Source organism: Nylanderia fulva, unplaced genomic scaffold (genome assembly GCF_048542155.1).
Source record: "Nylanderia fulva isolate GAGA-0341 unplaced genomic scaffold, ASM4854215v1 Scaffold46, whole genome shotgun sequence".
Taxonomy (NCBI): domain Eukaryota; kingdom Metazoa; phylum Arthropoda; class Insecta; order Hymenoptera; family Formicidae; genus Nylanderia; species Nylanderia fulva.
Genome location: NW_028190543.1, coordinates 566012 through 586439, shown reverse-complemented (window position 1 = coordinate 586439; position 20428 = coordinate 566012).

Genomic DNA, 20428 nt, shown 5'->3' with positions numbered 1-20428 from the left:
ACGATTTTATTATATGATAAATATCTTCGGAGTCAAACAGTACAATGGTCGCACTACATTGAATGATATAATGAATTAATTAAAAGAATGAAATTTTGCATAAATATGCCAACTAGAACAACAGAGGGTTTATGTCACTTGGGTAATATCGAGATATATAAAGAAGATATTCTTATGGTATATAGAATTGATAGAATAAAGATATTAATATTAGAGAGATGTACTAGAATGATGATGTATTTAGTATAGATCCATCTACAATTGTTAGAAATCTAGAAGAATTACATTTGACTCAATGTGATCCTATCACTTCTGTTAGGTTACTTAAAGATGTAATTAATAGTATATCCGTTGATGGTAGAGATTTCATGAGAAGATAATATATTAAAATACATTATTAACTTACCCTCTTTCATTCTCTTATACAATGTGACTCAAAGATGATAATATGGATCCCAAATCATTCTACAACCCCAATTTTACGAAAGAAATAAAAATTTGATCTGATTGGCGTTGTCCATTATGTGGGGTAAGAAACAACACTGTCAACAGGGGTGCACTAAGCCCAAGATTAACTGGCCTCTGTATGTAGATCTTCAGCAGAATGTCATGACAGAGGCTCAACACCTCGTGGGCAGTGGGGAACCAGACGTGATTAAATGGATCCTGACCAGGAGAATACCCATCTGTCAATGGAACTGGAAATGACCATCTCAACAACTTACCGTGCAGATGGGGAAAGCCCAATTATGCGAGCACCATCTGTCTAGAACCAAGGCCAACTTGGTGTAATTGAGATAGACCTGCCAATTGAAGACTCGCTAGAGACTGGTTGGTGTGGCTCTAACACTACATGTGTGACCACGTTAACATTGGTGCCCAGCTACGCCCAGAATGAACCTGGGATCGAATAAATAAGGACATTGTAGGATACACTCCTTTGGTAACGACTCTCACGAGTTCTTAAAGAAGATATACAGTGTTGTTGACAAAAGCACTCAAATTACAAACCACACTCTACATTATCGTAAAAAGGCTACAAGAGCGAATTTGTTAATTAAATACAGAACGACCTGTCATTTCTTGTGGTGCTTTGATCCCCATGACATGAAGAATAGTGGGTGCTACATCCCTGAGCGAATAGTTTGTATCACTGTATCCCCCTTCATATCTTTTACCCTCTATTTCATTGCTACAGATTATAAGTGGTACCCTACCAACAATGTTTTTTCTGATGATATTACCGTTTGTGTCCCTCATATGTCCAGCATTGACATGATTTGCTGTTATAACCAGAATATAGCCATTCTCCTTGCATGCCTTATATAATGCACCAATAGATTTGTCAACTTCTTTAACAGTTTCGCGTGTTTCCTTCTTATCTTCTCCAATACAACCAGCCATATCCAATGCTGGGAAGCCACAAAGAATAAATTCTATACCCTTCTCAATTACTCTTATATACTCATGTACGATCTTTAGAACATTTGTTTTTAGCTTTAGATCATAAACATACTCCTCAAAATAACGATTAGACATAAAAGCTCTTCTTTCACCCGGAAACCATTCCCTAGTCCTCCTACTAAACAAGTATAGGATATGCATACACTTTTCAACACTAGCAACATGGGATTGTGAGAGATCATTCCTAGATATTATCTCAGGAAGCCCATTTTCAACTTTTACCATCTCAAAAATCGGGACAAGCTCTATACTGTCTCTATATTCAGTCATTGTAAATATTTCATTTTCATCCTTAACAAATCTCAATGCCAATTCTTTCACACCCTTGGCTTGAAAGTTAAAGAATACAAGTGTGTCTCGTGCTTTGATTCTCCCGTCATACGAAAAGATATGTGGCTTAAAGAACTCATCAGTTATACCCTTTTCATAATGAAAATTTATGTAACTCTCAATACTTGGAACCCTGCGGATTTCTATCTCACAATTTTTCATTACATTATAACTTTTGTTAATTTTTTCTTTTTCTCCACTTTCATTCATACTGTAATGTCTTCCAGCAACAGATGCAATTTTGCCAAAACCCACCTCGCTTATGCACTCTCTCAGTGCATCTATATACACCTGAAATGACCTAGGTTCTACATCTACACCGTCTGCTACACAATGTATGTAGAGTTCCTTGCATCTATCTTTGCAGTTCACAATCAGTGATTTTAGGTGGTCTATATGGGAATGAACACCACCATCACTCACCAATCCTATCAGATGAATCTTTACTTTATGTTTCAGCTCAACCCTGTCTAGACACTCACCCATCCTCCCCTCAGCTATAACCTTGTTAATTCTGATTAGACCCTGATCAATCACTCTTCCAGTTTCTATTGTCTCGTAACCTGCTTCTGCATTTCCCATCTGACCCGGAGGAAGTCCCACATACTCACCATGTGCATGGACCATAAAACTGGGAAAGGTTGTGCTGAGTGCAGTAATCCAGGGATATTGTGTGCTTTCAGTGCCATCCTCATCACATACCCCTTCATCATCATGGTTCCACCCATCAAGTATCACAAGACATACTTTTTTCATTGCATTGTTCTACTTTTTCGCGTTTTTATTCTAATCACAAAACACGTTTTACAAATATACATCCTGATTTAATAATGTGAATCATCGTGTTGCAGACAGAGTCACATAGTCCTTACTAGCAGAAAAAAGGCTTATCCCATGTAGAGATAGAAAGAATGGTAAAGTGTTGTACACACAGAGATATAGGTAAGATAAAGATAGAAACACAGTGTTTAGCAACTATAGCTTTATTTAATGGGTGGTGCTACACTTCACTGCTGTAACTCACCATCAACGAATATTCTCTTGGCTTTGTCTTTAAATAAATGGATTAACTCGTCAACGGCATCAGATCCACAGTTGTTAATGTGTAACTCATCTAACTCCATCTTACACTTAGATGGATCCATACTTAACAGAGTGTAATCTGCAGAACAATCTATAAACTTTAATTTTCTTAATTTCTTACAGGATGACAGACCAATGATATCAACCTTTGTTAACTTAGAATGTATGACACTCAGCTCACTCAACCTCCTTGCTAACGTTGTTGGCTCATCTTTAGACCCTAAGAAGAAAGGCAATGATCTCCCATATATAGGATAGTTTACTTGTAGATTATATAAAGAAGTTAGTGGAAGGTCCTTTACACCATCAAAGATATGTTCACTTGAAACCATAAAACCTAAGCTTAATGTTGTCAAATTTGACAAATAATCCAACACATCCTTGTTACCTTTCAAGTCAACTCTTTTGATACAGTACAAGCTCGTAATCACCAACCTTTCGAGCTTTTCCAATTTAGTGATAGCTTTTAGATCTTCCAAAGTAAGATAACGATTGAAAGTCCATCTAAGGTCTATAACAAGAGACTTGAGAGTCTTTGTAATGCTACTACTCTCCTTAACTATCCTTGCTATTGGAAAATCAAACTCATCAATGATAAGCTCTTCTAGTTGTTTAAAGTCTGACACAAATGAAATATGGTCAAGATGTTGAGAATTATGCAAATAAGGTATAACAAATTCAACACTCAGTTTTTTTAGGTTTTTCTGTAACTTCTTGTTTTTTAGTATCAGATCTAACGGACATTCTATTCCTTCCTTTAGTTCTTCACCCACTTTTTCTTCATAAAAATGAATCTTATTACTTACCGCTACTTCTAATTCTTTGAGTTTTTCCAAGTGATTCTTGTTGTCATTGAAGAAAGCACTTAATACATCAAAGTATCTGGAATAGAACCCAAGCTTTGCTAAATTCTGATATGACTCAGCTAGTATTCTCAGACTTTCCTTATCCCTAATTTTACATCCTGTTATTTTCAATACCTTGAGGGTCTTTTGCAGTTCACACCTATCATATATAAATTGATAATCTATTATTGCCCCATGATGGTATATTTTAACGATGTAAAGTTCATCCAGCGAAAATTCAGACAGCTGTTCAAAGCTATCTTTTTTCATGTAACCAATTGTAATATCCAACACTTTCAAGTTTTGTTTCAACACATCACTTTCTAGTATTACATCTATATCAGATGATGTAGCAAATTTAAGTTTAACTAACTTAAGTCTAGATATAGATTCCAACTCTTCCTTTGATACCCTCCACCTTACCTCAAGTGATGTTAGATACCCCACTTCATAGAACAGTCTAAATACTCTCCAGAACCCACGTCCTGACCCTCTGAGATGGTTCAAGACGCGTGGTTCGATTATCAGTTTACCATCTCTATACCACTTTGTCGGTTCATCATCATTTTCTTTGATTTCAAGACAACCTGGTTCATTTCCAAAATTTAAGTTTACCATATTCATGAATTCTTCAAATAACATACATGCTATGAATTGCTTTGTAGGTTCGTCTGCTATCAATTTGTCAAGCAGATTAATAGGATCTTCTCTATTTTCTATTGACTTTATCAACGAAACTAGCAAACTTTTACGTAGTGCACCATATTTGATACCATAAATAAAGGTATCTCTTGATGGAATGGGATTACCTTCTTCATCACTTCCATACACTACTTGTAACACAACTGTTAATACAAACAATACAATGCAGCTCATTTCTCCTCTCATTATCTTTGTTAATCACAAGGGGAACGTTGCAAATTAGATTTTGGGATCTGGTTTAGTATAGCTGACCCCTAACTCTAATCTTTATTTGAAAAATACTATAACACAAATAAAAATAAAATATTAATGCAAAAAAACTATTTATTCATAGACTACATCTTTTAACGGACGGAGGAATGAGTTCCAAATGTTATTCTTGTTTATTCTTCTCCAGATTAATTCCCATAAATAATTCTCAACACTGTCTCCAACCCTATTTCTAGGCCTTATTTGCATTTTCAGTCCATTCCATATACCTTCTATCCTGTTTGTATGGACTCCTGTTATTGGATCCTTAAAATTTTCAGAATGGTCAACTGTTAGATGTTGAAAATACTCGTCAGTGTCAAGTCCTAGGTAACCTCTCCACATATCAGTGTATATTATCGAGCCTGGTCTTACACATCTCCTTATAAGAGCTTTAAGAGTTGCTGAAGATCTATCCTCTATTTTAACCAAGAATACCCTTCCATCTTCGGATCTTTCTACACCACCCAAAACCCATACTCCTTCAACGCTATGCCCTCTGTTGTATTTTTTCTTCCCAAATTTCGTCTCATCTATTTCAACAATCACTCCTTCTCCACCAATAATACACTCTTCAAGTTCTAAAGAATCAGTCACTAACTGTCTAAAATATGCATAAAAGTTGGATAGTGTTGGTTTGCTAAATCCACTAATACGTAATGCAGAGGAGATTGAGACCTTAGTTAACCATGAATATCCTAAAAATAGAATTTTAGAACATGGAAGCTTGTGTCCAGTAAAAAAAGAACCTTTTCTGATAGAAACAGCCTTCCTACACCCTTTCCTTCCACATCTAAAAATTCTCTTCTCTAAGTAAAGCCTCACCAAACCTCCACAGGTCGGGCAACTGCTCTCAGTGTAAAAAATAGATTCATCAATTCAAATATAGATGGTATCGCTCTAGCGGCACTGTTTTCCATTTTCAAGAGTCAGGGTTAGGGGTCAGCTATACTAAACTTCAGCCCTCATCAGTGATACCCCTTTCATAGCTAGATTTTATGTCACTCTCAATACTTGAAACACCAAACATTCTCTCTCCATTAGATTTCATCGCATTGTAACTTTCGTCTATCCTTCCTTCTTCGTCTCCATCCATACTGTAATATCTTCCAGCAACAGATGCAATTTTGCCAAAACCCACCTCAGTTATGCACTCTTTTAGTGCATCTAGGTACACTTGAAATGACTTAGGCTCTACATCTACACCGTCCGCTATACAATATATGTAGAGTTCCTTGCATCTATCTTTGCAGTTCACAATCAGTGACTTTAGGTGGTCTATATGGGAATGAACACCACCATCACTCACCAATCCTATCAGATGAATCTTTACTTGATGTTTCAGCTCAACTTTTGTATCCCTCATTTCAACCCATTTGTAATGGCAAAGTGTTGTACATACAGAGATATGGGTAAGATGAAGGATAGAAACACAGTGTTTAGCAACTATAGCTTTATTTAATGAATGGTGCTACACTTCATTGCTGTAACACACTATTAACGAATATTCTCTTAGGTTTAACTTTAAACAAACGGATTAACCTGCTCAAGAAATTGGATTCACACCAGTTAATGTGCAACTCATCTAACTCTATCTCACACTTAGATAAGTTTATAGTTAACCAACTGTAATTTATAGAACAAGATAAAAACTCTAATTTTCTTAAGTGTCTATAGTATGACAAACCAATGATATTATCCCTTGTTAACTCAGAATTTACGACACTCAGATCACTTAACCTCTCTGCTAACGTTCTTTGTTTATCCTTAGACCCCAGGAAGAAAGGTAATACTTCTTCATATGTACCATAGCTCACCTTTATATAATGTAAAGAGGTTAATGGAAGTTCCTTTACACCATCAAGACTATATCTGATGTAAAATTTAAAACCTAAACTTAATGTTGTCAAGTTTGACAAATAATCCAACACATCATCGTGAACTTGAAAGTCAACTGCAGTGCCCTCTATGTGAAGGCGGGCCCGAATAATGGATTAAATTTACTTACTTACCGGCACCCCTGTAAAATAAAATTTAAATATTTTTAATGAATATTATTATGTTATATCATAATGTATATCTCTCATTGCTTCTAAAAGTCTGTTCCAAAGTATCCACTCTGTGCCATGGTTTGTGTTTGTGTGCAACGGTTAATCCAGAGATAGGCAATGTGAAGGATCTGAGCACAGTTTAAACGACTCCTAAAGAAAAAGGTGTGTTTTCTCTGGCTTATCTCAATGTTACATTGTCTTCCATCACATCTAATGATCTTCTCTCTGTATTTCTTATCATTATCTCTAAACACTTTGGGCAGGATAACTCACTATAAAATACATTTCTTGTTGACAAAAACGCTTCAGCTTCATCTTTATCAAAGAGAATATTTAATATTGAGAAGATTGGTGGAATTGATGTCATTAAATTTTATTTTACAGGGGTGCCGGTAAGTAAGTAAATTATAACCCGAATAATTCTTAAAATAGCTTTTATTTAATTCTTTTCCCTCTCGGGGATATCTTTCTTTCCTTTCCATCCTTTTTTTTCTTTTTTTCCGAGTCCCTTGGGTAAAAAAATTTTTATAATTTTATTTCTTTAATGTAGTTCCTCCTAGGGGGCACTACATCCACCCCTTCCTTAAAAAGTCTAACTACCTTTACATTACACACTATCTTTTTATCTTTTAGATCTACAGTTAGATTTTGATTATTTTTACTTACTCCCAGTACTATGAACGGTCCCAGCCAGTATGGCTCTATTTTACTAACCCTTAGATGGTTTTTAATCAATACCTCATCTCCTTGTTTGTATTTAAATTTAGTTTTTCTTCCTTTATTTCTTTTTAAGTTGTTTTTAACATTTCTTTTTTGTATCTCTCCCTGGATTTTTTCTTTATCCACGTTTACCTCTATTCCTAATATATTAAAAATTCCTCTTCCTTTAATAATTTCCGTTGGTGACATCTTTAACGTGCAATGATAGCTTTCATTTAATGATGTCTCAATTTTATATACTACTTCATCTAGATTGATGTTTTTTAGACATCTCAAACCTCTTCCTACTGTAGTATTTATTCTTTCTGCAATGCCATTTCCAGTCGGGTTATAGGCAGTTGTGAATATTTGTTTTATTCCGTTCTTTTCGCAGAGTTTTCTAACTTCTTTTCCTGTAAATTGACGTCCGTTATCTGTAAGTAGTTCTTTTGGAGATCCAATCTTTTTAAACCATACATCTTCCATTATTGATGCTACTTCCCTCGAAGTAATTTTTTTAATCGCTCTTATTCTAGTTAGCCTTGAAAAAGCATCTACCATTGTCAATATATGCCATTTTCCTTCCTTGTTGTATTCGCTTCCATCGAATGGTCCAAAAATATCACTACATAGTCTTATATTATGGTCTTCTGTTGAGATCTCTCCAATTAGTTTTCCGGCCTTTGACTTCCAGGGTTTAACCCTTTGACAAGTGAAGGAGATGATGAGAAGAAATCAAGATATGGTTTCACCCAGGAGAAACATGAGCCAGTCAAGACTCCATGGGGATTCCAAGAGCATAAATAAAGACATTATTTATCAGTATAAACCAACATCAGTGTATAATCACTATGTGAAAACCGCGGAGGTACCCAAAGGGTACCACAGAATAAATTTATTCTGGGACACAATGCAAAGGAAGGAAAGAAACGAACTAAAGGACGTTAATATCAAAATACAGAGTTTTTCTTTCACTATACCAGGAACAGAAATCACTATGAACAGATCGTTAGATGAGTTAACAGATTGGAGGCAACAAGATTTAGAAGGATGGGTCAGTGAGTTTAAAGATACCATAAAAATTTGCGGATGGAGTGAAAAAACAGCTTTAGCAGTATTACCAGGGCTAGTAAGAGATTCCAGCGTAGTCAAAAGAATCGTGGATATGGAAAGTATAGACAAGGCATTAGATATAATCATGGAAGTGAAGTATCCAAAAGAGTTAAGTACAACATTGTTAACGGATATTAAGAGCATAAGACAGAGGAACTTCTGGTGGATAAAAGATTATCTGAAAGAGATAAACAAAAGACTACCAGGTCTTGCGATAGCTAAAGGATGGAACAAATCTCAACAGATGGAACGATCCGAGGAATTATTTATGGAAGGGCTAAGTAGAGAAACGCGTCTAGAAATGGTAAAGTTAGGAATAGTTGGAGTGGAAAAGATTGTAGATCATATTGAAAGGATGGAAAGAGAAATACAAAATTTGTTTCAACACCATAAAGAACCAAATGAGAAAAGAGAGAACTATGGGAATAGACCCATGATGAGTCTAAATATTACCAGTAAAGGAGATCGAAAGATGGGGAAGTGGTGCAAACATCATAAAAGCACTACTCACAGCGATGAAGAATGCATTCATCAGTTAAAACACGATCGGAATAAGAAAGACAGTAAGAACTATCTTATTCAAGAACAAGGAGTAAAACTAAACATGATAAGTTTATCTGGAGAAATAGGAAGATCAAAGATAAAATTCTTGATTGATACAGGTGCTCAAAGTAACTATATCAGTAAGCATTTGAGCAATCAGGTAATGGAAAGCAGCGAGATGGAGGAATTGTCCGAAGAAGTTACTTACGCAAATGGAATTAAGGGAGAAATATTAGGGAGAATTCACCTGAATTTTCAACTTAATGACTTGAAAGATACTGTCTATCATGAAGAATTTAAAGTGGTAAAAGATTTGACCGAAGGAGAGATTATTTTGGGATTACCATTCCTTAACAGAAACAAAGTAAAAATTGACTTCAAGTACTACACATTGACAATAGAAGACAGGATTTTAAAATTTGCAGAGAATGAGAAATGGGAAGATAATCCGGACGAAACCTTGACAGAAAAGGTTAAAGTGATAAAGGAAAAGAAAGAGGACATCCAAGGACAATTAAATAAATTGTTGTTGGATTATGTGAGAGATAGTTCACTACTAGGAGAAATTAAATGTCAACCTTTTGAAATTAACCTGACAATTATCAAGGAGATCTCTAGTAAACCATACCCAATACCTTATCGATTGATTTCAGAGGTAAATCAAGAAATTGAAAGATTGTTGAATCTAGGAATTATTAGGAAGAGTGTTTCTAGATATGGATCCCCAGCCTTTCCAATACTCAAAAGAAATGGTAAAGTAAGGTTAGTTGTAGACTATCGAAAATTAAATGAAATAACGGAAAAGGACACATTTCCCTTTCCAAATATTCAGGATCAGTTGAAAACCATTAAAGGACGAATATTTAGTCAATTAGATCTCAACAATGGATATTATCAGATACCCTTGAAGGAACAGGATCAGGAAAAGACGGCATTTGTAACACCTACAGGTCACTATGAGTTTTTGAGAGTGCCATTTGGATTATCCAATGCACCTCGATATTTTCAAAGAGTTATGACCAAATTGTTATCACATCTATCATTTGTAAGAATTTTTTTAGATGATATATTAATCTTTAGTGAGAATGAAGAATCTCACCTACAACAACTACATATGGTGTTAGAAATAATGAATCAGCATAATGTAACTCTCAATCTCGATAAATGTAAATTTTTTCAGAAAGAAGTAACTTATTTGGGAAACATTATCTCTGAAGAAGGATTGAGACCTTCTGTGGAAAATTTGGATAAGATAAGGAAATTAATACCACCGGCTTCGAAAAAGAAACTCTTAAGTATATTAGGATTCATAAACTGGTTTAGACCTTATATAAAAAATCTTAGTTCGAGGTTAGCACCTCTTACAGAAAAAACTAAGAAAGATAGAAAACTTACTTGGTCAATAGGAGATAACGAATTGATAGAAGAAATCTTAAGGGAAATACAAGAACAAAGAGTTTTACATTATCCGGATTATTCTATGCCATTTGAATTGGATACGGATGCTTCAGAAGAGGGTTTAGGAAGTATTTTACATCAAAAAGGGAAAATAATAGGTTTGTTTAGCAAGAAATTATCTGATGTACAAAGAAGGTACACAGTAATGGAGAAAGAGTTTTTAAGTATTGTTGAATCACTAAAGTACTTTAAACCTTATGTTTTTAATTCTAAGATCATTATAAGAACCGATCATCTAAATAACGTATATAATACTAATATTCAAAATAACCGAATACAAAGATGGAAATTATTGTTAGAAGAATTCAATATAGTGTTATATTATCAAGAAGGTAAAAAGAATATACCTGCAGATTTTCTTTCGAGATTATACCAGATCACAGAAAGGACAAAACAACGAGATAGTACACTAATATCTAAGAAGGATATAATCGAACTACAGAAGAAATTACCAGGTGAAAGAGTGGAAAAGAATCTGATGAATGGAAAATGGAAGATTCTGGAAGAAGGAAGGTTAAAACTTATAATAACAGGAAGGGAAAAGATAGTAATTCCAGAGGAAAAGGCAGAAGAATTCTTAAAGAAAATTCATGATATTCTCTCACACCCAGGAGAGAAGTTAACCTACAATACAATACAAAAATTTTATGTTGCAAAAGGAATGAGGAGACTAATAAGAAAAATATGCAGAGATTGTGATGGTTGCATAATGAATAAACCTAAAAGGAACACATTGGGAAAGCTAGAAGGGACATTGTACACTCAAAACCCTTTTAAAGAAATTTCTACCGATATATTTGGTCCATTGAGTACAGAAGAAATGTTGGAAAGAGGAGAGGAAGGAAAAGGTTATGTTTTAACCATAACTGACAGGTGCACTAGATGGAGCGAAGTTTTTCCATTAAAGAAAATCGACTCGCAAGAGCTAATACATGTTCTTGATAGAAAATGGATAAAGGATCATGGTATCCCCAAGAACATTGCTGTCAGACCAAGGGACACAGTATGTCTCAGAGAAGTTTAGTGAATTCCTACTATCGAAAGGAATCCAACATTTAACTACTAATGCGTATAATCCAACGTGTAATGGAATAAGCGAACGGATTAATCAAGTTGTGGGAAGAGTCTTAAGATGCTATCATAAACTATCATTGGAGGAAGTATGTAGGAGAATTAACATAGCACTTCAGAATAGTCATCATAGGGGAATCAATTTAAGTCCTTATGAATTAGTTCATCAAAAAAGTTTGCTAGACCCTCTAGGTAGAAAACTAAGAAACCATATTAGTGAAGCTTTGGAAACGTCAAGAAAATTAGGTGAACTCAATAACAGAATCAAGAATAAGGGAAGGAAGCTAACATTTAAATATCAAAAAGGAGATATAGTTTGGAAAAGAAATTTTATAAGAAAGAAACTTGAACCTTATTGGATTGGACCCTTCAAAGTAATACAAATATCCGCTAATGGAAATAGTTTGATAATAACTGATAACATTAAGTCTTACAAGGTAAACATTAAACATGTTTTCCTTGATACAAGGAGGGGAAGAGATGTGGTGGTTATAAACACACCACATACAAAGAATATGAGGATGAAAGAAATAAAGCTCCCTTCTAAGTTAAAGATTTGTCCCTGTGCTAACTGATCTGATAATCAGTAAAAAATTTGCATCATGATCTTAACAGTGATAAGATCAGTGTTTGTCTATTTATGGAAGTGATCTTCCATATTGGGATGATGCAAAACTATATAAGAAGAGCTGGAGAAGAAAGGGTATGAAGGAGATGATGAGAAGAAATCAAGATATGGTTTCACCCAGGAGAAACATGAGCCAGTCAAGACTCCATGGGGATTCCAAGAGCATAAATAAAGACATTATTTATCAGTATAAACCAACATCAGTGTATAATCACTATGTGAAAACCGCGGAGGTACCCAAAGGGTACCACACTCGTCTATAATAAATTTATCCAATAACTTTCTTATTCCATCAACTCTAAAATTAAAGAAGACAAGTGTATCCCGTACTCAAATTCTACCTTCGTATGAAAAAATATGTGGTTCAAAGAACTCGTCAGTGATACCCTTTTCATAGCTAGATTTTATGTAATCTTCAATACTGAGGTTTCCAAATATCCTATTTCCTCTACATTTCATCGCATTGTAACTTTCGTCTATTCTTCCTTCTTCGTTTCCATCCATACTGTAATATCTTCCAGCAATAGATGCAATCTCGCCAAAACCCACCTCACTTATGCACTCTTTTAGTGCATCTATATACACCTGAAATGACCTAGGCTCTACATCCACACCGTCTGCTATACAATGTATGTAGAGTTCCTCACATCTTCCTTTACAGTTCACAATCAGTGACTTTAGGTGGTCTATATGGGAATGAACACCGCCATCACTCATCAATCCTATCAGATGAATCCTTTCTTTATTCTTCAATCTAACCCTGTCTAGATGGTCTCCCATCCTCCCTTCAGCTATAACTTTGTTAAGTCTAGTTATACTCTGATCAATCACTCTTCCAGCCCCTATTGTAGTATAACCTGCTTCTGCATTTCCCATCTGACCCGGAGGAAGTCCCACATACTCACCATGTGCATGGATCATAAAACTGGGAAAGGTTGTGCTGAGTGTAGTAATCCAGGGATATTGTGTGCTTTCAATGTCATCCTCATCACATACCCCTTCATCATCATGGTTCCACCCATCAAATATCACAAGACACACTTTTTTCATTGCATTGTTCTACTTTTTCGCGTTTTTATTCTAATCACAAAACACGTTTTACAAATATACATCCTGATTTAATAATGTGAATCATCGTGTTGCAGACAGAGTCACATAGTCCTTACTAGCAGAAAAGAAAGGCCTATTCCCATGTATAGATAGAAAGAATGGTAAAGTGTTGTACACACAGAGATATAGGTAAGATAAAGATAGAAACACAGTGTTTAGCAACTATAGCTTTATTTAATGAATGGTGCTACACTTCATTGCTGTAACACACCATAAACGAATATTCTCTTGGCTTTACCCTTAAATAAACGGGTTAACTTGCTAACGATATCAGATCTAAATCTTTCAACGTATAACTCGTCTAACTCTATCTCAAATTTAGATGAATCCATAGTTGACAAACTGTTATCTACAGAACAATTTATAAACCACAGTTTTCTCAAGTTCCTACAGGATGACAAACCAATGATATCATCCTTTGTTAACTCAGAATTTACGACACTCAGCTCACTCAACCTCCTTGCTAACATTGTTGGCTCATCTTTAGACCCCAAGAAGAAAGGCAGTGATCTCCCATATATAGGATAGTTTACTTGTAGATTATCCAAAGAAGTTAGTGGAAGATCCTTTACATCATCTAAGATGGTGAAATATGAAATTCTAAAACCTAAACTTAGTGTTGTCAGATTTGACAAATAATCCAACGCATCCTTGTTATCTTTCAAGTCAAGCCTTTCAATATACTCTAAGTTCATGATCACTAATCTTTCAAGTTTTTCTAATTTAGTTATAGCCTTTAGATCTTCCAAAGTGAGATAACTATTGGAAGACCATTTATCAAGTTCTATAACAAGAGAACTGAGAGTCTTTGTAATTCTACCATCCACCTTAAATATCTTTGGCATTGGGAGATCAAACATATTGATGATGGTAAGCTCTTCTAGTTTTTTAAAGTCTGACACAAATGAAATATGCTCAAGATGTTGAGAATTACTCGAAGCCCTTGTAGAAAATTCAACACTCAGTTTTTTTAGATTCTTTTTTAACCTTTTGTTTTTCAGTATCAGATCTAACGGACATTCTATCCCCTTTATCTGTAGCTGTTTTTTATCCACTCCTTCATGAAAATAAATCTTATCATTTACCTTTATTTCCAATTCTTCGAATCTTTCCAGGAGAGGTAGTCTCCAGGTGAAAAAAAAAAATTCCAAGAAACTACTGCTGTCATTGAAGAAAGCACTTAAAACATCAAAGTATTCGAAATACAATCCAAGCTTTGTTAAATACGGATATGACTTAGCTAGTATTCTCAGACTCTCCTTATCCCTAATTTCAAATTTTGTTAGTTTCAATACTTTGAGGGTATTCTGCAGATTACAGTTATTATATATAAATTGATAATCTATTATCTCACTATAGTACATTTCACTGATGTAAAGTTCATCCAGCGAAAACTCAGACAACTTTTCAAAGATGTCTTTTTTTATAGACTTAACTGTAACATCCAACACTTTCAAGCTTTGTTTCAACACATCACTTTTTACTATTACATCTATATCAGACAATGTAGTAAATTTAAGTTTAACTAGCTTAAATCTAGATATGTATTTCAACCCTTCCTCTGATAGTTCACTCTCCCTTACTTCAAGTGATGTTAGATATTCTATTTCGTAGAACAGTCTAAATAGTCTCCAAAACCTACGTCCTGACTTCTTGAGATGACCCAAGACGTGTGGTTCGATTATCAATTTGTTACCACTCTCCTCAACTTCTAACATACTTTGCACATTTCCTACATCCATGGCCTCCATAATTTTTTTGAATAGCACTCTCGGTGGAAATTTTGATGTGAAATACTTTTCCATTGTCTCATCGGATTAAATTTACTTACTTACCGGCACCCCTGTAAAATAAAATTTAAATATTTTTAATGAATATTATTATGTTATATCATAATGTATATCTCTCATTGCTTCTAAAAGTCTGTTCCAAAGTATCCACTCTGTGCCATGGTTTGTGTTTGTGTGCAACGGTTAAGCCAGAGATAGGCTATGTGAAGGATCTGAGCACAGTTTAAACGACTCCTAAAGAAAAGGGTGTGTTTTCTCTGGCTTATCTCAATGTTACATTGTCTTCCATCACATCTAATGATCTCCTCTCTGTATTTCTTATCATTATCTCTGAACACTTTGGGCAGGATAACTCACTATAAAATACATTTCTTGTTGACAAAAACGCTTCAGCTTCATCTTTATCGAAGAGAATATTTAATATTGAGAAGATTGGTGGAATTGATGTCATTAAATTTTATTTTACAGGGGTGCCGGTAAGTAAGTAAATTATAACCGTCTCATCGGATATATCAACGTTTTCACTTATCTTTTCTAGTGCATTTATCAATGAAGTTAATGAAACTTTGGATAAACTCATGGGATTGCATTTCTTACCACTTCCACACACTACTTGTAACACAACTGCTAATGCACACAACACATTGCAGATCATTTCTCTTCTCATTATCTTTGTTAGGGGGTTTTTTTATGAGCCCATGAGGTACTCTCAGTGGAGGACACCCCCTATACAACCTTATTTAGGGTTAAATTTACTTTTTACCAGCACCCTGTAAAATAAAATTTAATGGTGTCAATCCCACCAATCTCTTCAATATTAAAGCTTCTCTTTGATAAAGACGAAGCTGAGGCATTTTTATCGAGTAGAAATGTGTTTTATGGCAAGAAATGTAGAGAGGAGATCATTAGAAGTGGTGGAAGATAGTGTAACACTGAGATAAGCCAGAAGACACACTTTTTGAAAGTCGTTTAAACTGTGCTCAGATCCTAGACATGGCTTATCCTTGGCTTAATCGGTGTATTCAAACACAAATTATAGCACAGAGCGGATACTTTGGAATAGACTTTTGGAAGCAATGAGATATATAGTATGATATATCTCAATAATATTCACTAAAAATCACTAAATTTTATTTTACAAGGGTGCTGGAAAATAAGTAAATTATAACCATATTAAGGATAGAAACACAGTGTTTAGCAACTATAGCTTTATTTAATGAGTGGTGGTACACTTCATTGCTGTAACACACCATTAACGAATATTCTCTTGGGTTTAACTTTAAATAAACGGGTTAACCTGCCAACGACATTAGATATACATCTTTCAATGTGTAACTCGTCTAACTCTATCTTAAGCTTAGATGATTTGGTAAGAGAGTAGGTTTGTACCGGAGGGAAAATAAAAAAATAAAATATAAAGTAGTGGAAACATCAAAAACATAACTTTAATAACAGTTCAAAGAATCTCCACCTTGTTTCCCCTGAATAACTCTTTCTAACAAGGAGTTCATCCAAACAACTCTGGAGATGTTTAATTTTGCTATAACATTTTCGTCTTTTAAACTTTTTAAACTGACTCCAAAGGTTTTCAATATTTTGCGTGTGCGTTCCAGTTTCAGGATTCACAAAATTAGATTTGTGATTAACATTATGATATACTGATTATTCTCACAGAAATATTTAACATAGGATGCAAATTGATCGGTATGCACAGTTGTTCCCGGTAGTATATGAGCCTCTATCAAACTTCCAAGTGTGCTTGCAGTCTTGCTTGGTATCACGTTTACGAAAAATTGCTTTGTTTGTGTGTCAATTCCACCAAACACCCAGATTTGATTTCGATTTCTTCCAACATTATATTTTCTCTTCCCAAAACAACATTCATCAAGCTGTACAACATGACCCGGGCCTCCAAGCTTAACTGGCAACTTCTTAACTTTCTCACTCAATTTATTTTGAATTTCTAACACCAGGTTATTTATTGTTTTCTGATTCAATTGCAAGATTTCGGAAATTATCCCATTTTCAATATTTAAAGAAAAATAAAAAATCAATCGTATAGGCTTGACTAGATCAACATTTGTCTTTAAATTTGACTTGAAGAAATAGATTCTCTTTGCTTTATTACAGTAATTACATCTTAAATCGATGTATTTAACCACCTGCCTTCTCTTTTTCACCATTCTCCCACAAATACAACGAACAAGATACATCTTATTAGCACCAAAGAAACACAAATCTTCTATGATTTAATTTCATTTCTTTTGAGCATTTTGAAGAGTTTCTCAACGTTTATCCACATTTTTTTATTTTCCCTCCGGTACAAACTTACACTCTCATCCTAACACACAGTGTAAGTACAGGAAGAGTGTTAAAGGTAGATACACAGTTGTTGTTTTACCTTTTCACGATGACAACGAGGTACTGGATACGCACACGATTATTACTCGGGTAGGGCAATTGACTTGGTCTGGAGATTGGTCACAGAAGTAGTGTAGAGATGGCTGTAGAAAATGTTAGAGGAGTTACTAGAAGTTTATTTTATAGGTGTCAGGACCAGAGAAAGTTAGATGCTCTTGCACTGGATTCAGTAATTCTAGAGAAGTTAAGACAACCAGACTGCAGGTCCTCTTCGGATTGTATGGAATTGCTTGGAGTGAGTTGTATTTCTCCAGAGTGTTGTGTGGTACTTCTATGCTAGCACCTCCACTTAACAGCGAAATAGTGGTTTCCATGTCTTTCGTGTCAAGTTTGCACAATTCGCAAGAAGGCTTTTATTATCCTTGAATAAGGCAATAGATACTTCAGACTTTCATATTCACAAAATTCAATTCATTTCACACAATGTGTGGGTCTATTGGTGATATGTCATTGACTACTTCGACTTCACATGAGTCTATTGTTGATATGTCATCGACTAGTCCACATTCATACATAATGGTTGTAGCTTAGTACAACGTGACAAAGACATGAAATGATTGATATCTAAAGAAATGTTGAAAAGATTCAGATAAAGCAAACTGATGGTATATGTCACCTAACGGTGTCATGAGAATGACCAATATCATTCTCAAGCCTACAAATAGGCTTAAAGGTTTTAAATAAGACTAACGCTTACGAATAAAATTACATCTTATAAATATGCCCAGAAGAAAAGAGGAGTATGACGATGGTACTAAGGGAAGCTTAGGCCACATTGGCGACGCCCACTCTGAGAACAACAATCAGTTTGATGAACTGATGGGCTTCTTTAAGAAAAACATGACATTATTAGCTGGAAACATTAACAAATTCTCTACCTACGATGGAAAGATAAAAGGAATTAAAGCGGAAGAGTGGTTAACACAATTTTCACCCTTCACATCCGAATGGAGTGATAAAATGGCTTTAGCTCAAATCTCTAATCATTTAGTTGGAAAAGCAAAGGATTGGTTCGAAAGTGTTAGAGGAGATGAAGTAAAAAGTTTCGAAGAATTTGAAGTTCAATTTAGAAGGATATTCTGTGAACCAAAAGAAGCTTATAATATTCAACTAATAAAGTTGGCGGGTAAATATGTTCCCACATGAATTATTTAGCCATTTTTCTAAACTAAAAAAGATTTGGAAACAATGCAAAATATCCTTTAATGAAGTTTATGATGAAATTTTAAACAATTATACAGGATGGATTGAGAATGAACTAGAAGGTGCGATAAATTTTGATGATTTGATAAATAGATCCTTGATAATTGAGAAAAATATCAGAAATTGATAGATAGAAAAGAGAAAATGAAGAGAAGAGACACAAAAGTTCAACTTGATGATAAAGATAAACCTCAACCAGCAGAAAGAAAAGATACTAAAACAAGTGCTGCAGTAGTTCCAGAAAAGACAATAGAATGTTCTATATGTTCAAAGGATCATTATGCCAATAAATGTCCCAATAGAAGGAGACGATATAATTTTGCAAATTCGCGAGAAGGAGATAATACGAGTGTTCAAATACAAAGTATCACAACACAAAAGCCTTTAATAGAATGTTTTAAAGAACAACCTGGGAATCACTCGAAACACTATTTGAAGTTACAACTTAATAATAAAGATTATTTTGTTAGACTTGATACAGGAGCAGATAGATTTTATTTAAACAAAGAAATCGCTATAAATAATGGTTTTATTTTGGAAAACAAAGGTTCTAGCATTGAAGTCATACAAGCTCTTAGTAAAAATATGTGGAAGAAGTTACAACCAAATGTTTAATAGAAATAAATGGAAAATCAATATCTCTTGGGGCAACAATTATGGAGGATCTTAATGAGGAGAACATTTTTGGTCATAATACACTTGTGAGCTTAGGAATTGATTTATCTTATCAAGAACAAGTAGTGAAAATCTACCCGAACATAAAAATTCCATTTTCTGAATGTATTAAACCAAGCATTATAGCTACTGAATCAATATCACTGAAACCAAAAGAGTTAAAAATGATTTCTGTGGAAAATAAATTACCATTAGTTTGTATAAAAAATAATCATCGTAATCTATATTTTAACAATGATATGGTATTATCAGAAGGAATTACCAAAATACCAGTTGTTAATAAAGAAAATAAACGTATTCTTATTCAAAAGATACACCTATAGGTGATGCTATCCCACTAATTGAGAATATCATAAGAGATGATTCCACGAATACGACTACAATCCCAAGTTCTGATGTTGAAAAGAAAGATAAGAAAATTCAAAAAATTATCAAATGGTATGAGAAAGGAATAAAAAAGAGAAAAGGTTTACCAGCTCTTGGAATCACCCATAAAATTGTGTTATCCAAAGATATTACCATTATACATTAGGAATTATCCAATGGATAATAATAAAAAGAAAATTGTTGAAGAAGTACAATCGTTAATAAAGAAAATAAAGTAAAATATAGTAATAGTCCCTGGAATTTCACTAATCTTAGTAAAGAAAGCAAATGATAAATGGAGAATGTGTATAGACTTCAGAAAATTGAACGAAAATACAATAAAAGAAACTACACCTCCTCCATTGATCGAAGAATGTCTAGATTCGTTGGCTGAAGCAAAAATCTTTAGCACATTGGATTTAAAAAACGGATATCTTCAAATTGAATTGGATAAGAATTCCAGAAATATACCACATTTCTACTGCAACAGGCAAATTTGAGTTTACAAAAATGCCTTTTGGACTTTCTAACGCACCATCGACGTTCCAGCGATTCATGAATACAATATTGAATATTTATTGAAAATCTGTATTGCTTACATGGACGATATTATTATTTTTTCTACCT